Here is a 13902-nt window from a genome sequence, read left to right as displayed (position 1 = left end):
GTGCTTGGAGACACTTTAGGGCCTCTGGACCTGAAACAGATACATTATCATACACGGTCCAAAGGTTCAAACCTGTAATTTGTACGGCTTACTGTTTAGTACTAAACAGCCTCTTCATGTGAATCCCAGCAGGGTCCCCACAATGTGGCACTAAATCTCTATGTTCTGTCCTTAATATATAAGAAAAATAGACTTTAAATATACACTGATTAAAAGTTATAAGGTTTTTCTACATTTATGTTATAGGTTCGCCCAAATATTAAAGACTTATCCAAATGTTTGTATGCAAATACCCTGGTAATAAAAGTGTTGGCATGTCATATCAATCATACTAAATTTTGCTTTAAAGTATTGAAGTCACTCCATAATGAAATATTAAAATCAAATATGTGAGGAGACTAAAAAGAAACTGCTTCATAAATTATGTCAGCTCATTTCGTTGGCTGGGGAATGAAGGGCTCAGGGGAAGAGGTTGCTAAGGGAATTGGTGATGAAGGAACTGTTTAAAATAACAATGCCAGTTTTGTCTGGGACATCATCATGACCTCATAGTCCCTAAATGACCATGGTTTGCCTTAAATAGGCATAATTGGTGTGGTTCCCCGAGCTTCTGATTGGTTAGAGCAGCAGCCTTGCTGGCACCTACTCAGGTGTCCGGTGGGCTGGTCCTGATGACCCGGTCACTGCCTCCCTAAATCGATGCTGGTCCGTAGGACTGCCGCTTTGCAGTGTAGCTGTGATTTCTTTATCTTGGAGAAGCAGCCTGTCCCCCACGTAAGTAATCTGCTTCTCATACAAGAGTTCAGTTGTTGTAGCTCTAAATGAGACAGCCATGGGTGAGAGCAGACAAGAGAATACAAATGTGGAGCTAAGTGAACACATCTGTCCAACTGCTCTGCTGGATTCAACTCTTCATTCTGAGAACCATTTTTATTTTCTGACTTCTTATTTCCTTGTGCAGGAATCTTCCCCGTAGACCAATGCCTTTCACGCACAAGTCTTTTCATTAATTTACTTATTTAGTTAATTTTTTTTTTTCTCTACAGAGGGAGAAATAAAAGAAATACCCTACATGTGGGGAAAACAAATGTGGCAGAACAGAGAAGCCCCCAAAGTCAAGAGGCTAAGAGAGTACCCAACTTTCCCTAGGCTTTCAAAAGCTTTCCAGCTTTGGCCTGATTAACCTATGTCATCACCAGTGGTTGTGTGTCTCAATGGGATAATGGGCCTGAGTTAAGTAAAAGCTAATGCCTTAATCACAATAATAAACTATAGTAGATTTAAAGGTAACCTCTGCTTTTCAAGGGTACCCATCTTTAATTAGAGGCCTCTCCTTTAACTAAGAAATTAAACTGAATCGTCCTATCTTTAAGGAAATGATGAATTTTGTGAAGTAAAGAAAAGCTCAAACTCTCTGTAGCTAACATAATTTATGCAAAATCATGCAATTAGTGATAGCTGTGCTAGACATTTTTTTTCTCCAAATGCTCCTGTAATAAAACCATCATGAGTAGCAGTGCCATCTAATGTAAGTAGTAAACATAGATAGTGAATTATTAATATCTGGTGAGGCATTCAGATGGCAGGACTTTCATTTTTCCTTTGAGCTGACAGCACGTTTGCTAATCATACTGGCAAAAAAAATATGGCAAAGATGAATATGAACTTTTCTTTGAAAAGTAACATTCAACAGGATATGAATGTAATAAATAGCACACAATGTGAATCGTAAAACCCAGCACTCTCCGCCTCTGCAAAGTGAAATGATGCTTATACTTTTCTGCTGGATCCGTAGCATAAGCTTAATGAGGTTAAAGCGTTTTCATACGTGTACCACTCGTCAGGAATGGCCCAAGTCAGGTGATTTGGGTGGTAGTTTTCAGTCAAATCCCCAGTCCGGTAACCTTGACATTCCCCGCCCCCCTCCCCCGGCAAATGGAAAGGGAACCTCCTGGTTAGTGCTCCTCCAAGGGAAAACCTCCCAACGCGCCGGCCTGGACCCTCCTAGCCTGAGCTGTAGTCCTCTGAAATGATAGCGTGAGTTCCCAGCCAAGGCAGGGCTGGCCCAAAGTTCCTTCCCTCTCTTGGCCACTTCACCTCGGGATGCTTCCGCAGAATTTAAGCGCCGAAGCAGACAAGGTCAAATTGAACGGCTTCACTGCTGCTCATGGTTCAGCGGCCCGACCGGGCGTCCAGCCCTCCGGCACAGACCTGCAGCAGGAGAGGGGTCAGGGCCCCGCTCTGTAGATGAGCCAAACACACCCGTTCCTCCCCGATTTACACCAGATGCGCCTCTCCTCCCCCACTCCTGGCATCCCCTTATCGCTAGCTCCATCTCCCTGTGGCATATTTTGGGCTAGGAGAATGCTGAGGTCACGGGGACAGGCTCTTTATCCTGGCGATGGAGATGCCGGCCGGGAACCCTGAGCATGAACCAGCAAGACGCAGACTCTTGCTCTTGACTTTGGGCTCCAGGCGCTGCCCCGGCCCCGGGCCGGCCCGCGGGCTCCCTCCTCCCTCCTGCCCTGGTTCGCCAGCAAGCCTGCTTAGCTGGGTCTGCAGCCTTGGTTGGTTTCCCACGCCTGTCCCGGTCTGACTCGGGATGCCGAGCCCCCGGAAGACCCGCGGGCGCCGACCCCGGCCCGTAGCCCCGGGAAGGTGCCAACCCGAGCGAGCCCTGGCGCCACGGGAGGAGACGGACATTTCACGTGGGCAGCTGCCTTCGCTCTGCCCACGCCTCTCCATCGCGGCCGGCGCCAGGGCCCCTCCACTCGGACTTATGCCCCCGAAGTTAATCAGCCGTACTTGCCAGTTCGCTTTAGTTTGGAAAAGACTTAAAAACCTCGAAATCTGCCGGGGCCACGGCCGCCCCCGATCCCCCCAGTTCTGCCTGGCTCGGGCTGTCGGGCGTTCACGAGGCTGTGGCGTTTGTCTAGAACCGACATCGCAGACACGCAGCCCCGCTCCTCCCCGGCCGTCGCCAAAGTTGCCTGACGCCCCTCGGCGACCCGGCCGTGCCAGATGCAGTTGCGTAACCTCCCCCCCGGCCCCGCCCGCCGCCCGCCGCCCGCCGTCCGCCGCCGGGTTCGCTCCCGGCTGCACCGGCGCGTCCCGGCCCCGGGAGCCGCCGAGTCCCCGGCGATGCCCGTTCGGGGGCGAGTGCGAGCTCCCGAGCCGGGGTCGGCGCCCGTCCCGGCGGTGCTCTGCCCGCGGCCAAGTGCAGCGGGCGCCGGGGCGCGGGAAGAGGGCGCGCGGGGCTCCCCTTACCTTCGGCTGCTTACAGATAAGTCGAGGTCGGTGCAGCGCCGGGCTCGGGCATGTCTCGCCGCGGAGCCTGGCAAGCCTGGCGCGGCACGGAGCACTCAGGGCAGGGCATCCGCGGCGAGGCTCGCCGGGCTCGCGCGGAGGAAGGCTCGGCTCCGGAGACTTGGCCGGCTGCGCGCCCGCCGCCCGCCCCCTCCACCGCCGCCGGCCCGGCCCACCCGGCCCGGCCGGCCCCCGCGCCGCAGCTCGCGTCCCTCCGGCCCGGCTCAGCGACGCGCGCGGGGAGGCAGCGGCTTGGCCGGCTCCGGGGATGCCCGCGCGCTCGCTGGCTCGCGGCGCGGCGGAGGCAGCCACAGCCACCAGGCTCCGTGCTCCTCCGATGTCCTCATTTACTGCGATTGTCTCCGGCGAGATCTCGGAGCAGAGGCCGGGAGGCGGGGGCGGAGACGGGGAGGGAGCGGGAGGGAAGTCCTTGCCGCCGCCCCCGGGTCCCAGCTACTCCGCCGAGCCGGGCGGCCGGAGGACAGGGCGCCGGAGCCGCGCGCCCGCCGCCTGTGCGCCCGGCTGGCACTGAGGCGGGCGGAGCCCGGGGCCCCGCGGGGCGGGAGCCGGGGCGGCGCGGGGCCGGGCCGGGCCGAGTGCGTGGGGTGGGGGGACCGGAGGGAGCGGAGCGGGCGGGAGTGCAGGAGCCCCCGCCCGCCGACGCCCGAGCCCGGGGAGGAGGTGGAAGGAGCCGCCGGCGGCTGCCGCCTGCGCGCCGGGCTCTACCGCGGCGCGTCCTCGGGGTTTCTGGGCTGCAGGCGGCGCTGCGCGGCCCGGGAACTTGTTGAGCCTACCCTGGAGCTGGAGCCGCCTCCGGAGCAGCTGGAGGGCGGGGCCCCCTAGGTTTTTACCGGGAGGGGTCGGTGGGGACCCCGCGCGATGGCCGCCTGCTCTGCCGGCCGACCCAGCCCAGCGGGGCTTTGAAATCCAGGAGCGCGGGGGGCTTAGGCGCCTGCCCCCTCACCTGCGGATTGCTGCCCGGTGAAGGCCAGGGTCAGGGGCGCCGTTGCCTTGGGCCCAACCCGGGGTCAGCCCTCCCTAAGTGGAGACTGACCGGCAGGCTCGTTGCGACTGGCCTGGGGACCGAAGTGGGGCTGCCCGCGGCGTCCGTTGCCCGAGGACCTTTAGGAACACTCCAGAGCCGGCGCCACCGCTGCTCCTAACGGAGACCCTCCCCCTCCACTGACGCTCACCACCCACCTGCCAGGCCAGGGCGCTTGCTGCGTTAGCTTCAGGCCAGAGAGGAGCTCGCTTGGGGAGGCACAAGGAGCTACACCCACTGCCCCCCAAATCCACCTATGAGTAGGTCCTCTGAGCTCAAAGCACCTGGCCCCAGGGGCTTTGCTAATTCCTGGCAGGACCTGGTGCCTGCGATGCGACGGCCAGCTAGCTGTGGGTCACCTGGCTCCCTACATTTTCTCGGGCTTGGGGCTTGAAGTTCATTCTCTTTGAAAATGTGTGAAAGTAGCCACGTTCATTAGACTTAATATTTCCCAAGAAAGGTCAGAGAAATGGTAGACTGGAGGGCAGTGCCAGGCTCTGGGGAATGCATTGGGAGGACAGTTGGTGACGTCCTTTCGCTCAAGCACCTCTTCAGACACAGTTGCTGGTGCACACACCCTGCCTGCTCATCCCTGACGCACCAGCCCTGTGCCTGGGACTCGGCCACTGCTGGGTCCTTGTTCACTGAGTTGAATTGAGCCTAACTCCATGCTGTATATAGTGTCAGTTCCTTATAACTCACTTTATATGAAATTCTTTGTCTCTACGTGGATGCTTGGGACGATGTGTCCAGACATTACACAAGGAAAGCATCCTGAAATCTCCTTTTCCCTCATCCTTTAGGATACAACTCTACAATCCTCGGCCTCCAGATATGCCCAGGCAGGGAATCCTGAACCTGTGGATCCGAACTCTGTCACCGTGCTCTTTCTTATCCTTTCTTAGCCTAGATTCTTCAAGGCTCATTTTCAGCCTGTTTACTTCTCTGGCTGGTAGTGGCGCTGGTGGGGCTGGCTGGAGAGATTTGCCAGGTGATGTGTGAGCAGCCGGGAAACCTGTAACCCCTGTTCTGCCTGGAAGGGAACTGATACTGGGGATGTGTAGGACTTGGGGACATTCAGTGCCAGGTGAGAGGGATCGTCGCCATGGATGCCTGCAACATAATCCTCCGGGAACGGGCTGTTGCCATGTGGGCTCAATAATCTCTCCCAGTGGTCTGGGCAACTTTCTGTGAATCTTGCTTTGTTGCTAATGCACGACATCGAAATCTGTCTTCCATCTCTTAAACATGTCACTGTAAATAAAGCTGCCAGGGCATCCTGAAATTGTGCTGGTGGTAATGGAAAACTAAATTTTTAGGGACCATGAGCGAAAACAGATAAACGTAAATGCATGCCGAGGACAGAGCTGAGCCACAGGTGGCAGCGTGAAGCTGGCAAGCTCCAGGGACAATGGTGTTTGTGACCCACATGATGTATAATTCTGGGAAGAAAATGGAAAGCTGTAATTGGCAGGTTAGAAAACCCACTTAATATGAAGAGGAGGATTTAATTGTCCTTTTTCATATCATCAAGACTACTTTTAGTTGTTCATGGATCTAGTAGACATGAGTCTATTAAAATTATTGGTATCCCCCCTCTTTTCTGAAGTAAAAAACTATTTGTCGTATTACTCCATGGCAAGTCTTCAACTTCACGAAGGTAAATAATGGTGAAACGTTGTTGCACCTTACCTTAGGCTGTGGAGCGGTATTCCACATGGGTGAAGTTGATGCGACACCATGCTCTAATCTTTAAAGCAAACGCTGTGCTGGGGGCTGGTGGGGGACACAGGGAATTCAGCCATCTTCCTGCTCCCAGATCCCCATGGCATTTTTTATGGATGGAAGTGTGTGTATTTTTAGGGTGTAGAATAGATCATGTTTAGTTCTTTCGGAAAAGGAGTTAAAAGTTGGTAGAAAGTAGATTCATTTTAGGAGTCAGTTTGGTAAAAATTGGGTTCTTACATTTTGCTTCAGATTTTTGCTGGAAAAGATGGACTGGCAAAGGGAAAAAAATAGCTACTTTTAAAGTGGAATTTCCCGAAAGCAGAAGCACCTAAGAATAAAAATACAAGAAAGTACAAGACAGATGATTAAGAAAATATCCGAGTGTCTTTTCGTTTGCCTCCTTCTTGGATGTGGGCAGGTGTTGTGCAGAGAATTGCTAGCTTTTCAGTTCTACAGCTTAGTAAATTTTGAGGTCTCAATTTCCACGTTAAAGAAGACAAGAATATAGTCAAAGATGTACAAGAATGTTCATTAGTTTTGTACATCTGAGTTCCGAACTGGAAATAACCCAAATTTCTATCAACAGTAGAGTGGATAAAAATTGGGGGGTTTATTCATACAGTGGAATACTACACAGCAAGGAAGTTATTGCTGATGCATATGGTAACATGAGTGACCTTCACAAACCTTGGGCGGCAGAAGCCAGACACAAAAGTCAGTGTCATATGATTGATTCCATTTAAATAAAGTCCAAAGCGGGTGAAAATTTTACCGATGGTGGTAAATGTCAGAAGGATGGTTATCTTTGAGCACACTCGTCATACAGGGTCACACTGCCTTCTGTGTATCTTGAACCAGGTGGTTGCACAGTTGTGTACTTATGGAAAAGTTCATCGAGACGTTCTCTTTTTTCAGGATGCCTCCATTCTGTCTGGGCATTATCCCTGCGTCTTTGCAATGTCTGCACACAAGTTCCCCCAATAATCTATCCCTTTAAATGAACCAGCTTATCTCTCCGTCAGTGAAATTAGCTTGTGTCTTCCGAAGTGTCTTTCTCTCCAAAACCCAAGCCCAGAGAAAGAGGGGTGTCGACAGACTCACTGGTGCTATGGGGGAGGCTCTGATTACCTGCGTGTTGGAGCGTCCTTCCTTGGGAGGCTGCTCCTAGACATCTGCTCGACTCTCAGGATACAACCACAGTAGGGTTCATGTTGGAGATGATTTTCCTACCTCGTCCTTTCATGTTCTGCAGCGACTGTCTGGTGAGCCTGTGTCTGTGATGGCAGGTTCCACCCTTCAGTTCAGAAGTTGTGGGTACAGATCAGCCATGCTCAGCCCCTACGGAGGGGAGGGAACTCAAGTTGACCTAAGCCTGTAGGGGAGAGATCAGATACATCAGGGCATTTTCCTTTTCTCTTTCAAGAACAAGATATAGCACTCAAAGGGGCTCCAGCCAGACCTCATATTTGCCTCAGAGATGAGTGAGAAGGCTTCTGAATCACTCCTTTTGTCGTATTCTGCTCAAGCATTTACTGCCCACTTTCAGGACTGACTTTCTGCGCATATAAGAGTCTCCTTCTGTGTAAAGTCCCTTGCCCGTGGCTCTTCCATTGTCCTGGCAACAAAGCCGCGTCTTCTCCTGGTGGGAATCGGAGCTGTGTTTCTCGAGTGCTGGGGATTCTCCCCATCTCTAGTTTCTTTCCCTTCCACGATGAGCAACCAGGGATGATGCTATTGACTTGGAACACAATTTGGTTCCGAAAAACTAAACATCACGCAGATGAGTTGAAATTCCTGGTTTTCTATAACGCATCATTGTGAATCTCATTTATCTGTAGGAAATGGAATGGTTTTATTTGTAAAGAGAACAAAAGTGGTGGTAGGTTTTCTTAAACACACCACGCAGCCGAGGCGATGGTACATGAGAAACGGTGAAGAGTGGGCACTTGCTTTTGACTCTCCCCTCCCCGCTCAGGACCCCTTATGTGCAGGGCTCTGCAAACCCAGAGGCTTTCCCCTCCCCCAAGTCCATTACTGCCCCCTCTCCTTTAGGTGGGTGTGCTGAGAAATAAATGCCTGGACCTTATTTACCTGACCTTCATTTGGTGAGTCTGGGTGATGGGGCCCATGGGGGATTTCTCATCATCCAAGTCTAATCTGCTGGGGAGCAGATCTCTTCCGGATGAGGTAGAAGGTAAGGGGCTTTGCTTAATCCCTGCCGGTGATGCTGGCTGCCTCTCTGAGGTGGCGAAGTCAACCCCTCGTCAAGCAGGCAATCGACCCCGGCTGAAGAATGATACCTTTGACCAGAATTAAGTCAAGAAGGGATAAAAATCGCTTTCAAATTTCAGTATCTGCTCTGCTAACCCACTTTGCTGGTGTCCAGACTATTGATGACCCTTCCTTGAGCCATCTGCCCTGGGGCACACAAGGCCTGTGGTCAGTGTGGGCAGGGCCTCAGGGAGGCCTGCGGTCTCCCCGCAGCACTTGCTGTGGGGTATCCGATACGGGTATTAATTTGTTTGCCTTCTATTCCCACCTGGGGATTCACAGACATGGAGGAGGGATGGGCACAAGGGCAAGGAGAAAAACAAAAAACCCTCGTTCTTTCACTCTTTTCCTTCCACAAACCCCATTTGACGATAATGATGGTCCTCCTTGGTCCTATTTCTGCAGAATGCCACGTACCTGGTAAACTGTGCAGTATCTCCTGTTGTCCTCACAAGACAACCATGAAATAGATACTCCTATATACTCTTTTCACAGAGGAAGAACAAAAAAGTTAAGTAATTTCTCCAAGGTCACACAGCTAGGAAGTGATGGTGTCTAGATTCAAATCCAATACTGCCGGCTGCCACAATGCTACACTGCCCCACTCAGGTTTATGCTTTTTGTATCAATCTGAGCTTTGCTCAGGGATAGATTGAGTGTTGCCCTGTTTGTACCACGCACTGGTCAGACATCATGGTCCTACTTGAGGAGTGGCCTTAACCAGCGAGATCCGTTCCTGGCCACACCAGCTACCCGTGTCCAGAGTGGACTTCACCCCTCCAGGCTCTCGTGGTGTCATCTTGGCTGTGTCATGGAATAGATTCTGACTAGCGATGTTAACTGCTAATGCCAAGCCCTCATAAAGCAGATCACGTGTCCAGGCTGACTGAGGCACGGTTTTGGCCAGGCATTGTTTCTCCTTTATTCCCTAAACGTCATCTGATCACTGTATCAATTATACTTTGGAACAGGAATATGCCATAATCATCTCGAACTTGGATAGCACCTTTTGCTTCTCCAATGTAATTTCAATGATCTTAGCACACATTTTCTCTATTGAATACCTGGTATTAAAGGGATCCATCATAATAGACATGTTCCATATATACCACAGAAGACCATCTCAGTTTCTTCCGGGACCAGGTATCATGACGCTGTATTACAGTGGTCTTCTAGATGTATTTGCTTAGTAAGGTGGACCCTGGGTGATGAGATAGCCAGCTGCCATCCATCGGAAAGCAAGCATTTTGTTCTTAAACGCCAAGTTCCAAGTGGGAAGAGTACAGAATTTTTAAAAGTCTCTAGTTCTGTTTGGTGATCTCTAAGGTTACACACAGATTTTCAGCTCTGTGTTTTTCATAAATATTTCTTTTTTTTTCCTCATATTACCAAATCCTTGGAGAATTAAATAGGCCATTACTTTAATTCCACTGCGCTGTCGCGTTGCAGAACTCCCTGTTTCCAATTTGCCTAATTTGTGTTTTGGCACATTCTGGAGCAGTGTTACACTCTAGACGTGCACCTGGCCTTAGAAGCTCACTTCTGGGTTCCCATGCATTAATACTAGTGCACCTTTAACTAAAATTAAAGCAATAAATGAAAACATATTTTGACACAGTTCTTATACAAATTTAACTTCTTACAGGATTCAAAGAAAAGCAAGACATTTTGTTTTTAAATGTTGCTTAGTGTTCTTTTTTTCTTTTCCCTTTTTTTTAAATACAAAACCCAGTGTGGTAGGTTAAAATGCGTATGGTTAGAATGTGGTGCAGATGGCCAGGGTTGACCACAGCCCCTGTACAGTGGATCACGGTTCCCTGGTGGGTTCTCTCCCTGCCCCCAGGCTTCTGAGCTCAGAAGAAGGGGGAAAGGTCTTTATATCCCAGAACATGCATTTCATGCATCTGTCCAGGGACAGAGGCAAATCATACAAAGCTTTTTCTCATTGGTGTTCATTGGTTGGCTATTTCAGGAGATTAAAGGAAGCAACTTGAAAATCAATTTGTTTTTAAAAAAAAATAAAATTGAGGTGTGAATTTGGAAATTGAGTCACCAAAAAGATGAAATAGCATTAGTAGAGAAATCTGTTACTCAGTGTCAAGTTTCAAGGAAATCTTAATTCATTTTTATTCTGTCCTCAGTATGGACCCCCAACATGTAATGTTTCAGAATTTGTTAAATATTGAAAATGTTCACCGAGGCTTGGCATTTCAGCAATCAGTGAGGGTTCTCGAGACTGACAGCTGAGTCCCTAAATGGCCTCCCTTGGCCTCAGTTCAACGTGTCCTCATTAATCGTGATTTGTCCCCTCCTGGCCCATCTCATGCTTCAAATCTCTTTACCCATTTGAATGTGGATCACCTTGCTACATTTGATCAACATGAGCACATGTAAAATTATCCTTTTATGAGGATGTCTTGGGCTATGAGCACTGTGCCCTAAAGTTCTAGTAGAAGATGAAATTTATTGATGATTTATTTATTTCACTGAATCCAAATATGAACATGAAGAAGTTTATTTTAATGGTACTTTCTCCCCGCCTCTGTCCAGCAGAGTAAATACTGTCACGTGAAATTGCTGATGATACTTCCAAGTCCCTTAAAATAAGAGTTGTGATTCATTCACACCATGAAAATAGTAAAGAGCCAACATCTTCACCTGCAGGTTCATCAGCTGTTGGCTCTTTCCTTTTTGGTCCCTGGGTGTTAATGAACATTTTCACTCTGGAGCTTTCTCTGCTCCCTACTCCATCCGGAATTAGGAATGAGGGTTCTGGATGTCAAGCTCTGGGTCTCAGCCCCGGGAATTCCATGTTCGGACTCTGTGGTTGTGGGTGAATTGCATGAATTCGATCTGATATTTTAGACAACCTCTCATAAGCAAATAAGCAGATTAAAGCCACGTCGTAGTTTGGTAACCACTCCCCTCCTGGTCGCGTAAGTGAACTGAGGCAGATGTCCACAGCACAGAGCGTGTGGCTTTCCAGAGAAATGTGTTCCTGTTGTACATTGGGCATATGTAGAGTTCTTTGTTGAATTCTTGCTTTTCCAATGGACAAGCGTACTTTGTTAGTCCTTAAAGGACATTTTTAAAACATCGCTGTAGTGAAATCAGCTTAAGGTGTGATGCATGCATGTGGCAAGTGTTGAAACGTGGCTGAGTTCGCCTTGAAATTTAAATGAGCTCCAGTAAAGCAGAAATAATGTCTGTATACCATGTAAAATGCAAAGATCTCCTATAGACTTCTTTCTTCTTTATTTCTTGACAAGCATGCATAATCTCTTCATTTGAATATAGAACAGAATCAATATTTTAAAAGAGTTATTCATCCGTGGGTGCAACCCACTTTAAGCAAACTCCTTATATGAAAGGATGGCCTGGCAACAGGCGAACTGATAACTTTACCAAATGCTCATTTCGACGAAGGCTACCTTCAAATAACCCCTGTGTCTCATACACTTAGAGGGATTCAGGTTGTCAAAAGTTACTTAATACGTGACTTTGCAGCACTACATCTTTTGCATTAAGTATCGTCTACTATACAATCTTGTTTATACACACATATGAATACACGTATACACTGGAAACTCCTGAAATTGCCTGCGGTGTGTTTCTGTACACATTCCCCGAGTAAGATAGTCTAGACATGATTTGGGTTGTCAAAGCAGACTATCAGTGTTCTCGGTTTGCTAAAGTTCCCCTTTACCCTCTCTATAACATTTACTGAGTACAAACCAGAGCTAAAAAAATAAAGAGGTAGACTTACCTCCCAAAGGATCAGGCACTGTGCTAGATGCTTTACATGTTTTCTCTTACTTCATCGCCTCCACAACGTTATGAAGTAGTAACGTGCAAAATGCAAATCGAAGGGCTGGTTGTGTAGCATCTTGGAAGATTTTTTTTTTTTTGCCTGCATCACTTTTCAGAGTTATAGTAAATTGGAATTTCCTAAGGTGTTCTTCTAAGTACTTTACAGGCCTTGTCTAGTTGAGTTTATTCCTGTTTTTACGGTAGCCAACACTCTCTTCTCGCTAATATAAATAGATGTATTGGCTTATTAAGTATTTCATTTAAATATATGCTAATTTCTTCTGGATAAATGAAAAGCCTTGGCATCCCCGGTTCTGTTCTCCATAAAGTGCAGTCAGTTTCGGGTACCATCTTTCCTCCATTAACTGTTATTACATTCTTGACCTTCATGGGGAAAATAGAAAACACCACCACCCTCATTCTCTAGTCTTCATTGAGCTGACTCACTTTACGCCCATTGGTTCTTCTGTGCTGGTCATGGTTCTAGACCTTTCATGAATTAGGACCTTAACCTTCCTAAAAGCTCCATGAACCGAGGCCATGGTTATCAGCACCATGTCAGGTGAAGAAAAGAAGTACAGAGAGGTCTACACATGTGACTGAGTAGGTCTGGAATCGTACATAAAAACCACTACCAAGAAGTTGTGGGTGATTAGGAATCTTCTCCAGAAATATCGGAGAACAATTCAACTTTCAGTGAGGCAAAATATAGATGTTAGTATTAATTTTCACCTTGTACATGAATGAACCAATAAACTTTTGGGAGACCTGGAAGTACTGTCCCTTTTTTCCCCAGGAAAACAGAACATCATTCGTTCTTGTACATGTTGAGAACATGGATGATTATCATAAGGCAATTTTGGGATTGCCTTAATAGGCAACTGACTTTATTACCTAATTGTTAATGGAAAGAAGAATTTATAGCAGTGGGAGGCAGACTTTTTCTTAGAGTTACACAGTAAATATATTTTCGACTTTGGGGGTCATACAATCTGTGTTGTAAAAACTCATCTGTGCTGGTGAAGCAGGAAAGCAGCCACAGACAACAGGTAAACAAATACGCGTGGCTGAGTTCCAATAAAACTTTATTTATAAAACCAGGAAGTGGGCCAGATTTGCTGACCCCTGATACATAGCATAAGTTGTTCTGAAGAGTTTCGGTGCCATATATAAGCCCACATTTTAAGGATGAATTAAGAAAGCATTTGACTCATCACAAGAAACAGTGTTTTTTCCTTTTGCTTCTCACATACACTGGATTCTAGGTAATACTGCTTCATCTGAGGTTTGTGCAGAATTAGATCAGTGTATCCTATCAAGGATTACTTCTGGTGTGGGATATGGTGATGGAACAGTTCATCTCTTAGAATTTGAGTAACAGATAATAATTCCATGCATCAAGATTCACATTCTTGGAAAAAACAAAAACCAAGAAGACAAAACTGGGAATGGCAACATCTTTGTCATTGTGTACCAGAAGGATTTTGCTTTGCTGGTTATGGGAATACTCTAGTTATTGGAACTAAAAGGCAGTAAAAGGGAAAGTGAGTGTATTTGGGGCCTTTGAACTTCCACACCCCTGGAGAGAACACTATATAAGTCAAGACGAGACAATGTTAGACAGCTGTTATTGGATTTTCATCTATGCCTGATTTATTTAGGTGCTTCACGAAACCAAATAGAATATCTTTGCTGTAGGCTTTTAATACTGGAGCTATTATGGTGGCTGATATGAGATATATTTT

The 13902-nt window shown here is 48.0% G+C and overlaps 2 protein-coding genes across 3 annotated transcripts in view; one reads left to right on the top strand and one right to left on the bottom strand.

The window, feature by feature from the left end:
- INSYN2A (inhibitory synaptic factor 2A) overlaps window positions 1-3644 on the bottom strand; it is a 57704-nt gene extending 54060 nt beyond the window's left edge. Inside the window, exon 1 of the mRNA XM_057531555.1 lies at window positions 3268-3644. The gene's annotated coding sequence lies outside the window, so the exon portion shown is untranslated. The remainder of the gene's footprint in view (window positions 1-3267) is intronic.
- Window positions 1-13902, top strand: part of DOCK1 (dedicator of cytokinesis 1) — a 532415-nt gene that overhangs the window by 266978 nt on the left and 251535 nt on the right. The gene's annotated exons all lie outside the window — the stretch shown is intronic.

This window comes from Balaenoptera acutorostrata, chromosome 16 (genome assembly GCF_949987535.1).
Source record: "Balaenoptera acutorostrata chromosome 16, mBalAcu1.1, whole genome shotgun sequence".
Lineage (NCBI taxonomy): Eukaryota > Metazoa > Chordata > Mammalia > Artiodactyla > Balaenopteridae > Balaenoptera > Balaenoptera acutorostrata.
This window is presented reverse-complemented; position numbering and strand designations above follow the sequence as displayed.